Source organism: Schistocerca serialis, chromosome 5 (assembly GCF_023864345.2).
Source record: "Schistocerca serialis cubense isolate TAMUIC-IGC-003099 chromosome 5, iqSchSeri2.2, whole genome shotgun sequence".
NCBI lineage: Eukaryota > Metazoa > Arthropoda > Insecta > Orthoptera > Acrididae > Schistocerca > Schistocerca serialis.
Window position 1 is genome coordinate 494,623,916 of NC_064642.1, and position 17,856 is coordinate 494,641,771.

A 17,856-nucleotide genomic window follows, 5' to 3' on the forward strand; every position below is an offset into this window, starting at 1 on the left:
TACTGAATAAATTTTCCTTACATCTTTTGGCCAATGCCATTATCAAAGTATTTCACAACAATAATAAACCATTAGACATCAGTTATGGAGGTAAACTATATTAAAATTCACAAGTTCAAATGCACCTAAATTAATATAAAGTACCTCATCACAATTACTGTCACCAAACTTAAGTAAGGGAAAGAAAAGGGCAAGCAGTGTCCAACGTTAAAACAATTTCATATGCAGTGACACTGTAGCAAATGTTCGGTATGTCCTTGAAATATGTACATGCCATACCTACCAAAGGTTTACTCTGTATGTGATAAGTAATCAGTTATACTGGATAGGTTCATGATAAAACTACTAATACAACTACTATAATACCATGCAACGTGAAGTCCATCGATCTTGTGCATAACATTACATGTTCTTCAATGAAACAAGTAAACTTGAAATTAAATAATAATTAATTTTTATATTATCGCCTGATATATGTGAATTCACACAAAAATTTTAAATATAATAATTCAAAAGCAGTACACAAGACAGAACTAATTGCAATTTGTGTGTTAATGTAAAATAAAATATAATGAAACCACAAATAAGCTCATCAGACAAAATATTAGTCATTCCCCCTTACAAGGGCACACAGGCCACTTTGAAGCACTGCAGATGGTGTTGAATTGATACCAGGCAGTCATGTGATCCTCCACTGCTGATTTTAATCATGATAGTGAAGTAATGTGTATGTGCGTAGGTTGTCTGGAATCATGCAGTAACATGTATCATTGTGCAGATATGCTCCTGGTCACACTGTGAATGCATTTTCCTATTTGTTCATGTACCAATATGGAGTGCCAAAGGTGTCTACAAGGAATGGTGTACCACTTGTAGCACAATGTAAGAACGGTTGTCAAAAGATCCTAACCAACAGGGGCCAGAGACGAGTGTATCATTTTGTCATTGGTAATTTGTTTCGAGCCCAGTAAGGATTTCCGCTGTCAGGAAAATGCAGGTTCATATCAACCAGTTTCCAAGTGAACCGTACAAAAGGAACTACATGTAATAAACCTTGGAGTTGGGTACCTCACAAAAGGCTATTGTTGACAGCGGCAATTAAAGCTGTGTGCCTGCCATGGTCCAGACAACATTGAAACTGGACAGTAGTTGACTGAAGATGTGCAGTGTCAATTTGGCGTCTTTTGAAATGCTATAAGGCAACGACAGCCTTATAAGGCACTTAACCTGCGGGGTATGGATGGTGTAGTGCGAGGTGGAAGGGGTTCTCTGATTTTTAGGGGGTGTTTTGTTTTGTACAAGATTCTTTTAGTTTATTGTGAACATGGACCAGAAAGTTTATTTCAGCGTTTTTGAAAACCAAGTAATGCCCCTTGACCCATGTGATGAGTATGCTGTGGACATGCCTGTCTTTTAAGATGATGACAGCTGTGTTCACAAGACATGCATAAGCATCTTCCTGATTTGATGAACACTCAGGCACCCTATTGCAACTTGACTGGCCGGCTAAATTACATGATCTTAATCCCATAGAAAATGTCTGACGCTATTTGGAACAGTAAGTAAAATGTAACAAACAGCCCCCCCCCCCCCCCCCCTCTCCCCCAATACTTCAAAAACCCTTGTGTACCCTCTTCCTCACTTAATTGGGGCCATTATCAGGGTTAGAGGTGGTGTTACAGGGTATCAGTGTGATGTTTTCTGGGGGTGAATAATATTTTGTCCAGTGTGCTCATACTGCCTATGACGCCATGAAACTTGAGGCCCATAGATCACCTGTGTCATCTCGTGAATTTTGTAACAAAACAAGCTCGCTTGGAATTCCATAATCATAATATGATCAGATGATCCAAGTGGACACATCAAATAATTGAAATTACTGAACAGATTGTGTCGTGTATGAGGAGGAGAAACGTAGTGAGAAGAAAATTATTATGTGCCATTTTATTCAACCAAAAACATAGATAATGAAATATGTGACACAAAATTATGCTTGCAACAAACTGTCACAGAGACACTGAAGGGACTACCAAAATAATAGACATTCATCCATGACATAACATAGTACCTATAAAAGAACCAGAATTTGTGGATAATGCTATAGAATGTAAATGTGTCACCACTTATAAACAGACAGAAGAAAGTTGCTACACCGAGGATGAGTTGTGACATAAACAAAAGTCGGTAGGCATGTTTCTACATCTGAAATACACTACTGGCCATTAAAATTGCTACACCACGAAGATGACGTGCTACAGACGTGAAATTTAACCAACAGGAAGAAGATGCTGTGATATGCAAATGATTAGCTTTTCAGAGCATTCACACAATGTTGGCACCAGTGGCGACACCTACAATGTGCTGACATGAGGAAAGTTTTCAAACAATTCCTCATACACAAACAGCAGTTGACCTGCGTTTCCTGGTGAAATGTTGTTGTGATGCCTCGTGTAAGGAGGAGAAATGCGTACCATCACGCTTCCGACTTTGATAAAGGTCGGATTGTAGCCTGTCGCGATTGTGGTTTATCGTATCGTGACATTGCTGCTCACGTTGGTCGAGATCCAATGACTGTTAGCAGAATATGGAATCGGTGGGTTCAGGAGGGTAATACGGAATGCCATGCTGGATACCAATGGACTCGTATCACTAGCAGTTGAGATGACAGGTATCTTATCCGCATAGCTGTAACGGATCGTGCAGCCACATCTCAATCCCTGAGTCAATGTTTGCAAGACAACAACCATCTGCACGAACAGTTTGACAACATTTGCAGCAGCATGGACTATCAGCTTGGAGACCATGGCTGCAGTTACCCTTGACACTGCATCACAGACAGGAGCGCCTGCGAAGGTGTACTCAACGATGAACCTGGGTGCACGAATGGCAAAACGTCATTTTTTCGGATGAATCCAGGTTTTACAGCATCACCATGGTCGCATCTGTGTTTGGCGACATCGCAGTGAATGCACATTGGAAGCGTGTATTTGTCATCTCCGTACTGGCGATTCACCGGGCGTGATGGTATGGGGTGCCGTTGGTTACACGTCTCGGTCACCTCTTGTTCGCATTGACAGCACTTTGAACAGTGGATGTTACATTTCAGATGTGTTACAACCCGTGGCTCTACCCTTCATTTGATCCCTGTGAAACCATACATTTCAGCAGGATAATGGACAACCGCATGTTCAGTCCTCTCACTCCAGTCAGAATGCAGTGCTGTAACAATGTATCCATGTGTGTACATGTTTCAGTAGCCTGTCGGCTCTCAAGAAGGTCATTGTCTGAAAACTTATCAATGGTTTTACTCTTGTTTGCAATCCTGTTGACCACTCAATTATTTGGTGAGTGGTAACTTTTAATGTTCCCATTAAAAGGTCTATTGTACTCTACAAACTTCTACAGTTAGCTGTTTGCTTTGTCTGACTGTAGTGTAATGTTTTTTTCTGTGCAGTTGATAATTTTAGTAAATATCTTGTACACTGTGCATAGAAGATCTATAGTCTCCTATGCATGCCATGTTTGTCTTCTCTCTTGTGGAGTAATATAATTACAGCCTTGTTCTAGTTTAGGGTAACTATCTTCCTCTGCAAATATTTGGTAAACATTTTTCTCCTTTCCTATAAGTTTGCCTCCATATGTAAGACATTTCTGTTGAAACACAACCCCATCACCAAGCAGCTTAACTTTGTTTGTACTTTGAATGGCTTCATTTCATTCTCCATCACTTCTACAATCTCATCATTTTCATTGTCAATACTCTGTGTTCCTGATTCATATTTTTAACTCTGCAAATAATTAAAGAAGTTCTGCAAGTGGCTTGTACAGTTTTCTCTCCATTGTTAGTTACTGTGCCATCTTAATTAAGGTTGGCTGAAAATTTGCATGTGTGATCCCACACCTTCAAAGGGTGACAATATATAGATTACATTCCATAATTACGTAGAATCAAATGAGATGATGCATCAAAACTAATATAAAGACAAATCTTTATTAATTAATGAGTGTGAAAACTTGAATATTCATTTTGTGTGTGTTTCAAGGGCGACCAAGAGACAATGAGAATAAAATGATGTTCCATAGAAATAGGGATATTTTTTTCTGGTTTTTGAGAGTTGATAGATAACAGCACTCACAAATTACAAGCTATTGCCAAACATGTAAGAAAAGCCTGTCTTCACATGCAGGTGGCATACCTGCAAGGCGAATTTTGGCGGCAAAAAGTCACCATAGCCTGGCAAACTAACATCCCAGAATAGTCTTTTCGGAATTTGTGCAAAAAACCAGTTAGATTGGTCATAGAAGTAGTGCCACTTTGTTCAGTAGATCCTTTTCTTAGGACAAGTAGTTTAAAATAAAATCTGTCAAGAGCAGTTATTCTCACTTTTTAACTGGCCTCCAAGAGCACGGCAACACTTCCGCAGTTCAGCCTCCACACAACATGGATCTCCAGTTAGGTCCATAGAAGTTTACCTGAGAAGTGAAACCTCAAAATGTTAACAAAGGCCACCAGTATTCAGTGAGGAATTATTTTGATTGTCTTACTTGGAACAATTACTAATCTAATCTAATCTTATTGTATGCTAATAATGCTTAAAAACTAAGGAAGTTTTTACAGTAAGTGAAAGCCACGGTCTTTTAGCCCAGCAGACAGGGTTACTGTGCAAAATACCTTTTCGCTTCTTCCAAGAAGACCAGAAAAATTAGTGACAGCTGATTCTTGTTTTTCACTAAGCTCTTAGCATAGTCAGTCTGTAAAGATTACTCAGGTAGTGTAACATTGCTTCATTAATACAAGTGTAAGATATCAATGAAATGGCAAGGGGTCAGCTATCTCAGAGTGTGGGTAGGAATGAGAGGGTTATAGAGATGGAAGTCTACAGAATAAGACCCCAAAAGGGTTGCTGGAGCAGGCCAGAAATACTGAGTCACCAATGAGCACAAGGGGCTGATGCAGAAGTTTGGTGTTGGGCATTGTGGAGTGGATGCAGTTCTCAGTGACACAGTTAGTGCCTAAATACCAGCATCTAACCAAAGTGACACTCGGTGCACATAACAAAGGCCAAGTTTTTGATCCTTCTAGATTAACTGAGCCAGTGCTGCCTCTGAATTACTCAATGGAGGCTAGCCAGGGAAATAACACCAAACACCCTAGCATTTCACAGATGCAGTAGGCTGGCATCTTGTTAGTGTTAATGGGCATGAAAGAAGTTATGAACAATCAAATGGAAATCATTAACACAGAATCTGATGAGGAAGCTGAAATAACCAATAACAATGTAGGAAAAGACAGATTGCTACTTACCGTTTACAGTTTGCAGACAGGCACAATAAAAAGGCATTTCGGCCCGAGATGCTGGAGTTGGCAGTCGTGTGTATGTGAGATGTGCTTGCTTGTGTGCCGAATGGTGTGTGTGAATGGCGTGTCCCCCCTCTTTTACTGATGAAGGCTGTAGCTGAAAGCTTATGTAAGTGTCTTTTAATTGTGCCAGTCTGCAACTTGACATGTCTTCTTTACAATGAGTAGCAACCTGTCTTTTCCTACATGGAGTTTAATAACAGGATTAAATTACAATGATGCACAAAACTTAAGGATGAAAGTAATTTTCACATGATGTGTCACTGCGAAGTAGCACAGCTCGATGAAACCTGAATCGTACATAGGAAGACCTGCTACAGTATAATGCAGAAGGTAACTGAAAGAAATATAAAATGAGACAAATGGAAATAACACTTTTATTCAAAGACAATAATTACATTTATGTCAATGCAATTTATGATGAGGTTAATTGTCCCTGCAATTACACTCCTGGAAATTGAAATAAGAACACCGTGAATTCATTGTCCCAGGAAGGGGAAACTTTATTGACACATTCCTGGGGTCAGATACATCACATGATCACACTGACAGAACCACAGGCACATAGACACAGGCAACAGAGCATGCACAATGTCGGCACTAGTACAGTGTATATCCACCTTTCGCAGCAATGCAGGCTGCTATTCTCCCATGGAGACGATCGTAGAGATGCTGGATGTAGTCCTGTGGAACGGCTTGCCATGCCATTTCCACCTGGCGCCTCAGTTGGACCAGCGTTCGTGCTGGACGTGCAGACCGCGTGAGACGACGCTTCATCCAGTCCCAAACATGCTCAATGGGGGACAGATCTGGAGATCTTGCTGGCCAGGGTAGTTGACTTACACCTTCTAGAGCACGTTGGGTGGCACGGGATACATGCGGACGTGCATTGTCCTGTTGGAACAGCAAGTTCCCTTGCCGGTCTAGGAATGGTAGAACGATGGGTTCGATGACGGTTTGGATGTACCGTGCACTATTCAGTGTCCCCTCGACGATCACCAGTGGTGTACGGCCAGTGTAGGAGATCGCTCCCCACACCATGATGCCGGGTGTTGGCCCTGTGTGCCTCGGTCGTATGCAGTACTGATTGTGGCGCTCACCTGCACGGCGCTAAACACGCATACGACCATCATTGGCACCAAGGCAGAAGCGACTCTCATCGCTGAAGACGACACGTCTCCATTCGTCCCTCCATTCACGCCTGTCGCGACACCACAGGAGGCGGGCTGCACGATGTTGGGGCGTGAGCGGAAGACGGCCTAACGGTGTGCGGGACCGTAGCCCAGCTTCATGGAGACGGTTGCGAATGGTCCTCGCCGATACCCCAGGAGCAACAGTGTCCCTAATTTGCTGCGAAGTGGCGGTGCGGTCCCCTACGGCACTGCGTAGGATCCTACGGTCTTGGCGTGCATCCGTGCGTCGCTGCGGTCCGGTCCCAGGTCGACGGGCATGTGCACCTTCCGCCGACCACTGGCGACAACATCAATGTACTGTGGAGACCTCACGCCCCACGTGTTGAGCAATTCGGCGGTACGTCCACCCGGCCTCCCGCATGCCCACTATACGCCCTCGCTCAAAGTCCGTCAACTGCACATACGGTTCACGTCCACGCTGTCGCGGCATGCTACCAGTGTTAAAGACTGCGATGGAGCTCCGTATGCCACGGCAAACTGGCTGACACTGACGGCGGCGGTGCACAAATGCTGCGCAGCTAGCGCCATTCGACGGCCAACACCGCAGTTCCTGGTGTGTCCGCTGTGCCGTGCGTGTGATCATTGCTTGTACAGCCCTCTCGCAGTGTCCGGAGCAAGTATGGTGGGTCTGACACACCGGTGTCAATGTGTTCTTTTTTCCATTTCCAGGAGTGTACATTAATATTTGTGGAAATTGAGAGACTGAAAAATAATGGGCAGAATGAAACCAAACCCAGATGATGCAGACAACAGTGTACCAGCATTAGGTAATACAGTTTACAGGGAGATGATGTATAAGTAGATCCAACAGTGGCATCTCTCATGTCAGTGGAAACAGTGTTATGTTAGTCACTGAAGATCCATAAACTGAAGAGGAAACAAATAAAGTGTAAGTATGCCTTATCTATGCTAAAAGAAGCTGAAAAGATTAAGTTTCAGGGAACAGATTGGCTCTATCATGGCATCTGAGTTCATACTGGACATACTGTTGTTACATTGATGCATGAGTGGAATGAAAACTAAAAGAAGCTAATATGAGTCAACAAGCAAAACTGGACTGTGCAATATGAACACAGAACTTGATCACTGCCATCTTCTCCACATGGCAGTAACCAAGCATACTGTTCCCATCCACCAAGCTGGTTTAACAGTGGAGCACTGCGATGGATGTAGATCTGTCTGCATAGACAAGTATGACTGTCTATTGCAGGCAGTGCTGGTGGCTTGTATATTAATGCATCAGCTTCCATTATCCTGAAACCACAGATTGCAGTGGGTGCTTGAATGCTATTGTTTTGTGTGTGTTTGTGTGTGTGTGTGTGGAGGGGGGAGAGGGGGGGCATGCATGCAAGTGTGCCGCTATCAGATACAACAAACAATTTGAATTCTAGTTATTCAGAGCAATCTGAAAAACAACCACACTACATAAGAAAAGTTTTAGAGGACAAGGTACTGCCCCACTCTCACAGACAACTCCATGTGTCATATTTCAGTATGACAACACTAGACTACGTACATCTAGTGATCTTCAAATCTGTTTCAAAGAGTACGTACCTCTTCCATTGGTTGCATTTTTGTCCTTTGATCATAATGTGTGGGACATTGTAAGCAACTTGTTTGTCATGATACTGCAGAAACAACTGGTTATGCTTTGTAAATTAACACACAAATAAGGGCGAAGATTTCCCAGGTATATATATAGTCCCTCTTTAATTACATGCCATGACCCGTAGAAGCTCTATCTAGTTTTCAGCAGAGGGGACTTCACACTGAATTATCCAAGTCAAGAGATCAAGAGCAATTCTGTAATCCCCATCACTTTCATGTTATCATGTACAAAAACACTGTCAAGTTAGTACTAGTCACATGTACAAATTTGATGCTGCAATTTTCACAAATGTTAATGCACACTCTTGTCTCATGCAAGTTTGTTGTGTTTTCACACAGGAAATCACAGTTGCAACAGCAATGATTTTCTAGGGCTGAACTCTTCTCATAAGGCTGGCACAGTGATGTACCAAGCAGCCAAAAAAATTAAATCATGGACTTTGCACTGCCCCACAGGATGAAAAGATTTATTGACTTTAATGGGTGTTATTTTGAGAAAGTAGTATAAGTAGGAATGTGCTATTAACCTTCCCTCTAAGACATTTCTCATATAACATCTGCTATATTGTTGTTATTATTATTATTATTATTATTATTATTTTAAGATCTTCACTGTTTGTGATTTCAGTGTTTTTTCTTAGTACATTCTGCAAATTGGTTTATCTCCATACATAATATAATGGTCATTCCCTATTTAGCAACTTTAGTTTACTCGAGACATTACACAATTTATATGGGGAGAGTTTTCTTATAAAATTTATGAGGACATAGCACTATTTGAATTGCACTACTGCAAGTGGTGATTTTATGGCAAAATTCTCAAGGCTTTAAGTGCACCAAATGGAACAAATCCTAGAGTTTATCTGGAAGATTCATATGATGAAAAAGACTTACTTGTATATAAAAACAAAGATGAGGTGACTTACCGAACAAAAGCGCTGGCAGGTCGATAGACACACAAACAAACACAAACATACACACAAAATTCAAGCTTTCGCAACAAACTGTTGCCTCATCAGGAAAGAGGGAAGGAGAGGGGAAGATGAAAGGAAGTGGGTTTTAAGGGAGAGGGTAAGGAGTCATTCCAATCCCGGGAGCGGAAAGACTTACCTTAGGGGGAAAAAAGGACAGGTATACACTAGCACACACGCACATATCCATCCACACATACAGACACAAGCAGACATATTTCTATGTGTGGATGGATATGTGCGTGTGTGCTAGTGTATACCTGTCCTTTTTTCCCCCTAAGGTAAGTCTTTCCGCTCCCGCGATTGGAATGACTCCTTACCCGCTCCCTTAAAACCCACTTCCTTTCGTCTTCCCCTCTCCTTCCCTCTTTCCTGATGAGGCAACAGTTTGTTGCGAAAGCTCGAATTTTGTGTGTATGTTTGTGTTTGTTTCTGTGTCTATCGACCTGCCAGCGCTTTTGTTCGGTAAGTCACCTCATCTTTGTTTTTATATATAATTTTTCCCACGTGGAATGTTTCCTTCTATTAAAAAGACTTACTTGGGGAGGGAAAGAGAGATATTTCAGTATACTGTATAAAAAATGTAAGATTTATAATTCAAGCTATCAGAATATTAGCCTCAAATACACAGAAAAGATGCCAGGCAGCTGGGGGTTTGTACACTCCATGGCAAAACTTTACTGTTTCATAATGTTTTGCTTATGGACACTAACTAATCAAATAAAAATTCTTCCGGCGAGATTATTTTTGTAACTGAAAATTATGTATGGCAATGCATAACTACACAGTTTTAAATTTTCTTGCAAAAGACCATTATTAACCTCAGTAATTATTTGGAATATACAGGATGGGCAAGAAGTTCCCAAACTCCCGTTTAAGATCAAATGGTGTTATGCTGGTTGGTAGCTATGTTACTTCTTATCATTTGCTGGAATTCATGTTTACATGTTTCCAGTTGCAGTTGAGTATTAATTTCTGTCCATGGCAGATGTGAGCATTCATAGTTACACTATTGAGGAGTGCTTAGTGACAAGCATGTGGGTGCATGAACAACACCACACAGGTCAGACAATGAGACAGATTATGGGAGCATTCCAGGAAAGATTTAATAAGGCATAACCATGAAAGGCAGCACTTCTGGATTGGGAAAGACGTGATTTTGCTTTTGACAGTGTTAAAGACAGATCATGGAACAGAGGGAAGAAAGACGAGAAGAAACGTGTGCTGGAGTCTCTACTTTGGATGAACAATCTCTTATGAAATCGATGTGTAAACATGCTTCAGAACTTGGTATACTGAGGACAACATTGTGAGATCACATGAAAAGACTTTAAGGTCAGACCCTTTTGACCGACGTTCGTAAATGAGTTATCAGATACATACTGGAAAGAGTATGTTTTAGCATCATGCTTTCTTAACTCAATTTCCAAATGCAGTGAACCACACCAAGGTTATGTTTTCAGATGAATGAGCCATTTATTGTAGCTCACATGCTAGAAATATCCTCATTTCACAGTTGAGTTTGAAAGGAAACCACCTCACTTAATGATGTGAGCAGTGATGATGTCGCAACATCTTCTTGAACCATATTTTTTTGAAGAGACTGTGGATGACACAGATTATTTACACATGCTACAAACATGGTTAGTATCTCAGCTTAAAGAAAAGGGGCCTCACCGAATGCATATGGTTGCAGGAAGATGGAGCACCTCCTCACTATGCTCTTGCAGTGCATAATTCTTACATGAACACTTTCCAGGACAGTGGGGAGGTTGTGGTTCATCGGCCACACCAGGCCCCTTGAAATGGCCACCAAGGAGCCCTGACCTCATCATACCTGACAATTCTTTATAGGGAGTCATTAAGGTGCATGTGTCTGCACATTGCTGTGCTACAAACGAAGAACTGCACAGTGCTATTGAGAACAAATTTCACACTGTAACTCCTGCTCAAAAATATGTCAAGACCAAGATGAAGGTGTATGGATGTGTTTACAGCATGTTGGGGAACATTCTGGTATGTTGGACACTTAATACATAAGTACTTGTTCTAAAATGAATGAAATCAATTAGCATTTGATGCTACAGGGACTTCTCACCTACCCTGTACATTTTTACTGTGTTCAAATGCATTGCTGGAGGATTAGAATTTTACATAAACGTAATTAATGAGACATCAAAGGACTTGAAGAAAGTCTGCAAGAAACATAAAATTACAACTTTACCATCACCTCTTATGGAATTTTAGAGCAATTCCTTATGATGTGTGGAAACATGAAGCAAATAAAGTACCATCACTGAATTTTGTCAAATTATTAGAAAAATCACAAAGCACAATAAAATGTGATGTGTTAGTAAAGCTGATCTGCAGTAACAGTTGGTAAATAACTTCAACTTCATTTTACCACAGGATCACGCTTGGATGGGACCAGAACAATCTCTGCCTACATGGTGGCCCCACTTTTCATATTTCATGATGGAGCAATATGCGACGTACAAAAATTTTGAGATACAGGAATCTGATGACAGAGTTAAAATAACCTTATTTATTAAGGCATAATGATTCACTTACTGTAATTATGCACAAATTACAAAACTGTTTGTCAACAAGCAGCAGTTAATAAGTGTAGGTATGTATGTATGTATGCACTAGTAGTAATAAAGCTGTCCTCAACCCAAAGTTCAGTTTGACTACCACGGTCCTTCCTCAGACTGGACTGATTTACCCAACCATTTATCATAAAGTAAGTATAATATCTTATGATAAAATGACTCATTGCAATTTAGTAGCTTAACAGAAGAACGTTCAAATGATCAGATGTTTTCTTGCCCGGTTTGCTATGTGTAACAACAGTGTTAAACATTGAATGATTTATACCCCCCTAATATAATACTACCGGGAAGTATAACATCCTATGACAAGCACCTATTTTGTGGCCACATCTCAGTCATACAAACTTTTCTTGCAAAGCTATATAGTTCCAATATTAAATTTGTGTATGTTTTTTAATTGTTACTTGCAAGAGAATGGTATTTCATAGTGGAGTGTATTGCGTTCCAATTTTTGCTATAGCGATTAACAGCATAGTTAACAGCTGTCAAAATATTGGTCCAAAGGTATAGGGGTTTCATCCCTGGTCAGTCCTGGGATTTTTATTGGTCATTTATGACTTCTGGCAGTGTTTGTAATGTGAAAAATGCAAGTTGTACAACAGTCCAGAGGCCACATTACACTGTAGGTCTTCCTATAATTGGCTGGTTAATTCAGTTCAAAGGTCGGAGAAAGGCAAGGATATAGCATCTCCAATAGGACCACTCTGACGTTCAAACCAACATTAAGGTTGGTGACAATTCTTTCTTTTTTTTAATCAGTAGTTAGGAGCCTTGGGCAATGTCATAAATACAGAGTCTTCTGTGGTTGGTGTCAATCTAATTAAAATACCACGCTCATGTTTTGGTCATAGTGCAGTGGTTTTCCTCAAAGGGCGCAGAATGATTTAGCCATTATACCAGTGGTCTGTGATAAAAGAGACTGAGGGGCAATATGGAAGATTATTTCTGGATTTAAAAATAATAATAATAATAATAATAGAAGAAAGCAAGACATAGGAAACGAAATGGAACAATTTCCGGCAGCTTACTTAACTCATGTTGTGGGTGATAATGATCAAGTATGCAAGGTGCTTCAGCAAGGAGTCATCTGATTTTCCAGATGCACGTTTTGTTACGCCAAACCTTTTTTTTTTTTTGCAGTAATTTCATTTATCAAGTGATTTAATATCAGTTAAATTCATGTCAGAAGTCAAGGGTACACAAGTGAATAGTATGGGTCTGAAGATTTATTTATAATTTTAGAATGGAATTATAGATTTTAAAAAATGGCTCATTTTACGAATCCAAGCAACTTACACGGCTGGCCAATAAAAATGCAACACTGGGAATGAAATTTGATGAGGAGTATTCAATAAATAAGGCAACACATTTTTTTTTTTCCTGAAAGGAGGTCGGGTTTATTCAGGATTTCAATATGTCATATTGTTCCCCGCTATCTTGGCTACAAAACCCTATATTTCAAAATAGCCTCTGTTCTATGCAATGGCCTTGTGCCACGTTACTGGGAAGTCCTGTACATCCACATGGTACCACTCTACTGGTCAACGTCAGAGCCAACTTCTTGCTGCATCAATAACCACCCTAACGTCCATGTACTGCTTCCTGTGAGCGCATCTTTCACTGGGCCAAATTGATGGAAGTTGGAAAGTGTGAGATCTGGGCTTTAGGATGGATGAGGAAGAAAGTCCAATTAAGTTTTATGAGCTTCTCTTGGGAGCACAGACTTGCCTCAGGCCTTCCATTGTCATGGGGAAGGAGAAGTTCATTTGCACTTTCGTGATGATGAACACGTTGAAGTCGTTTCTTCAATTTCCTGAAGGTAAAACACCACAATTCAGAGTTAATCATTGCGCCACCAGGAAGTCCACCAAACAGAGTCCCAGAAGGCTGACACTGTGACTTTACAAGCTGGGGGTATGGCTTTGAACTTTTTCTGGAGAGGAGAGGTGGTGTGGAGCCACTCCATAGATCACTGGTTCGAAATGATGAACCCACGTTTCATCATCAGGATTATAACTTACAAGATGGTCTTTCATTGCTCTCTAGTGTCTTCTGTTAGGCAGTGAGAAATCCAGCAGGAACACTCTTCTGAGTATCCCAACTGGTGGACAAGTGTATCAGCCGTACGAACAGAAATGTCCAGTTGTGCAGCGAGGTGTCTGTTTGTGATCCAGTGATCGTCTTGAATGAGAGTGTCTACACTTTCCAACATTGCAGGAGTCACAGTTGTGTGCCACTGGCTGGCTATGGGAGATTGGACAGGTTTGCTTGATCTTGTTGCAATGATGACAGACACCTCACCCAATGACTCAGTGGTCTGTTGTTCACTACCAAGTCTCCGTAGACATTCTGCAAGTGCCTATAAATATCTGCTCTCATTTTGCGCCACAAGGAGTCAATGACAGCTCCCTGCTTGGAATGCACCTTCTTTACAGACGCCATTTTGAATGCTATGTATAGCACTGCCACATATCAGTACTTCATGTATCTATAGGAGCTGAAGTGGGAATATTCCACAGGCTCCTGTAACAAATCCTGCATTTTTAGAATTGAAAATGGTCAAGAAAAAAACGTGTTGCATTACTTATTGAGTTCCACTCAAAATTATCTTGTGTTTTCTTCACAGTAGGAAGCATACATGACTAAATTTACAGGTTATGTGGTGATGGGAGGGGGGGGGGGGGGTGGTATACCAGGCATGAAATTTAGTACACAGAGCTGCCACTTCTGATGACTGTGACAATGGATCTAACTCAGGTGCTCAATGAGTTGAACAGAGCTTGGGTGACAGATGTAGGTACAGCATTCTATGCTGCTTCACCTCTACATCATAGTTCATCAATTATACTGGCTAATGAGTTGTGTTTCGTTGTAGCCACGTGTGGTTCCTGAAGAGGGGCAGCAGCCTTTTCATTAGTTGCAGGGGCAACAGTCTGGATGACGGACTGATCTGGTCTTGTAATACTAACCAAAATGGCCTTGCTATGATGGTACTGTGAACGGCTGAAAGCAAGGGGAAACTATGGCCGTAATTTTTCCCAAGGGCATGCAGCTTTACTGTATGATGGCGTCCTATTGGGTAAAATATTCTGGAGGTAAAATAGTCCCCCATTCGTATCTCTGGGTGGTGACTACTCAGGAGGACGTCGTTATCAAGAAAGAAAACTGGCATTCTATGGATCAGAACTTGGAATGTCTGATCCCTTAATTGGGCAGGTAGGTTAGAAAATTTAAAAAGGGAAATGGATAGGTTAAAGTTAGATATAGTGGGAATTAGTGAAGTTCGGTGGCAGGAGGAACAAGACTTCTGGTCAGCTGAATACAGGGTTTTAAATACAAAATCAAATAGGGAATAGGTTTAATAATGAATAGGAATGCGGGTAAGCTACTACAAACACCATAGTGAACACATTATTGTGGCCAAGATAGACATGAATCCCACGCCTACCACAGTAGTACAAGTTTATATGCCAACTAGCTTCGCAGATGACGAAGAGATTGATGAAATGTATGATGAGATAAAAGAAATTATTCAGATAGTGAAGGGAGACGAAAATTTAATAGTCATGGGTGACTGGAATTCGACAGTAGGAAAAGGAAGAGAAGGAAATGTAGTAGGTGAATATGGAATGGGGATAAGAAATGAAAGAGGAAGCCGCCTGCTAGAATTTTGCACAGAGCATAACTTAATCATAGTTAACAATTGGTTCATGAATCATGAAAGAAGGTTGTATACATGGAAGAGGTCTGGAGACACTGGAAGGTTTCAGATGGATTATATTATAGTAAGACAGAGATTTAGGAACCAGGTTTTAAATTGTAAGACATTTCCAGGGGCAGATGTGAACTCTGACCACAATCTATTGGTTATGAACTGTAGATTAAAATTTAAGAAACTGCAAAAAGTTGGGAATTTAAGGAGATGCGACCTGGATAAACTGAAAGAACCAGAGGTTGTACAGAGTTTCAGGGAGAGCATATGGGAACAACTGACAGGAATGGGGGAAAGAAATACAGTAGAAGACGAATGGGTAACTTTGAGGAATGAAATAGTGAAGGCAGCAGAGGATCAAATAGGTAAAAAGATGAGGGCTAGTAGAAACCCTAGGGTAACAGAAGAAATATTGAATTTAATTGATGAAAGGAGAAAATATAAAAACGCAGTAAGTGAAGCAGGCAAGAAGGAATACAAACGTCTCAAAAATAAGATCGACAGGAAGTGCAAAATAGCTAAGCAGGGATGGCTAGACGACAAATGTAAGGATGCAGAGGCATATCTCACTAGGGGTAAGATAGATACTGCCTACAGGAAAATTAAAGAGACCTTTGGAGAAAAGAGAACCACTTGTATGAATATCAAGAGCTCAGATGGAAACCAAGTTCTAAGCAAATGAGGGAAAGCAGAAAGGTGGAAGGAGTATACAGAAGGGCAATGTACTTGAGGACAATAAAATGGAAATGGAAGACAATGTAGATGAAGATGAAATCGGAGATATGATACAGCATTAAGAGTTTGACTGAGCACTGAAAGACCAAAGTCAAAAAAAGGCCCTGGGAGTAGACAACTTTCCATTAGGACCACCGACAGCCTTGGGAGAGCCAGTCCTGACAAAACTCTACCGTCTGGTGAGCAAGATGTATCAGACAGGCAAAATACCCTCAGACTTCAAGAAGAATATAATAATTCCAATCCCAAAGAAAGCAGGTGTTGGCAGAAGTGAAAATTACCGAACTATCAGTTTAATAAGTCACGGCTGCAAAATACTAACACGAATTCTTTACAGATGAATGGAAAAACTTGTTGAAGCCGACCTCAGCAGTCAGTTTGGATTCCGTAGAAATACTGGAACACATGAGGCAATACTGACCCTACGACTTATCTTAGAAGATAGATTAAGGAAAGGCAAACCTACGTTTCTAGCATTTGTAGACTTACAGAAAGCTTTTGACAATGTTGACTGGAATACTCTCTTTCCAATAAGGTGGCAGGGGTAAAATACAGGGAGCAAAAGACTATTTACAATTTGTACAGAAACCAGATGGCAGTTATAAGAGTCTAGGGTGCATGAAAGGGAAGCAGTGGTTGGGAAGGGAGTGAGACAGGGTTGTAGCCTCTCCCCAATGTTATTCAATCTGTATATTGAGCAAGCAGTAAAGGAAACAAAAGAAAAATTTGGAGTAGGAATTAAGATCCAGAGAGAAGAAATAAAAACCTGGAGGATTGCCGATGAAATTTTAATAATGATGCTGTATGCGCAGAAAAAGGACTTATCTGAAAATACATTGTAGAGATGCTCCTTTGCCTAGTATTGTCAAAGTGTACATCACTGTCGGTACAGCTCCCTCTGTTACCGGGACAAAGGAAGCTGCAAAAATGGTTATTGTGGTAGTAGTCTGTGGTGGTTCAGATGTTGTCACAATGTCCACATGGATATTTACCTTGCTACAAATACACTAATTTCCTTAATACAGGCATGTGACCATGCACAGCTAATCAAACAATGTGTACGAGGGGCAACTGAAAAGTTCCCAGCCCACCCATAAAATACTTGTACTAGCCAAATGTCAGTTTAGCAACTAATAGTACATTTTTTTGCTAGGTTATGTAAAAAAATTTTCATTAATATTTTTTGTTTCAAATATTGGAGTTTTAAGTGTTCAAGGCATACACATTTTGAAAAATGGATAAAGAGAACAATTTGCAGTACCTGCTGAAAATGGGCATGAGTGCACAGGAGAACCATAATGACATGATGGGAACAGAGGAAGATTCTCCCTCCTATCTCACTGCGAAAAATTGGATTGCAGAATTGTAGAGCAACACCTCTGACCAAGATGCAACTCGCGGCGGAAGACTGTTAAAGGCCAATTTGGAGGAAAATGTCACTGCAATCCACGATATCATCATGTCAGACTGGCATATGGCAGAATACTACATTGCTGAGTGTGTGGGCAATCTTATAAATGCATTGGACACATCATAAGCGTAGTACTTCACATGCATAGGTCTCATGTTAATGGGGTCCAGGAATGTTGGCAGCAGGAAACAAACACCAGGACACATCTTGTCCGCTAAAAGCTTGACCCTTTTGAGACAGATACTGAGACATTTC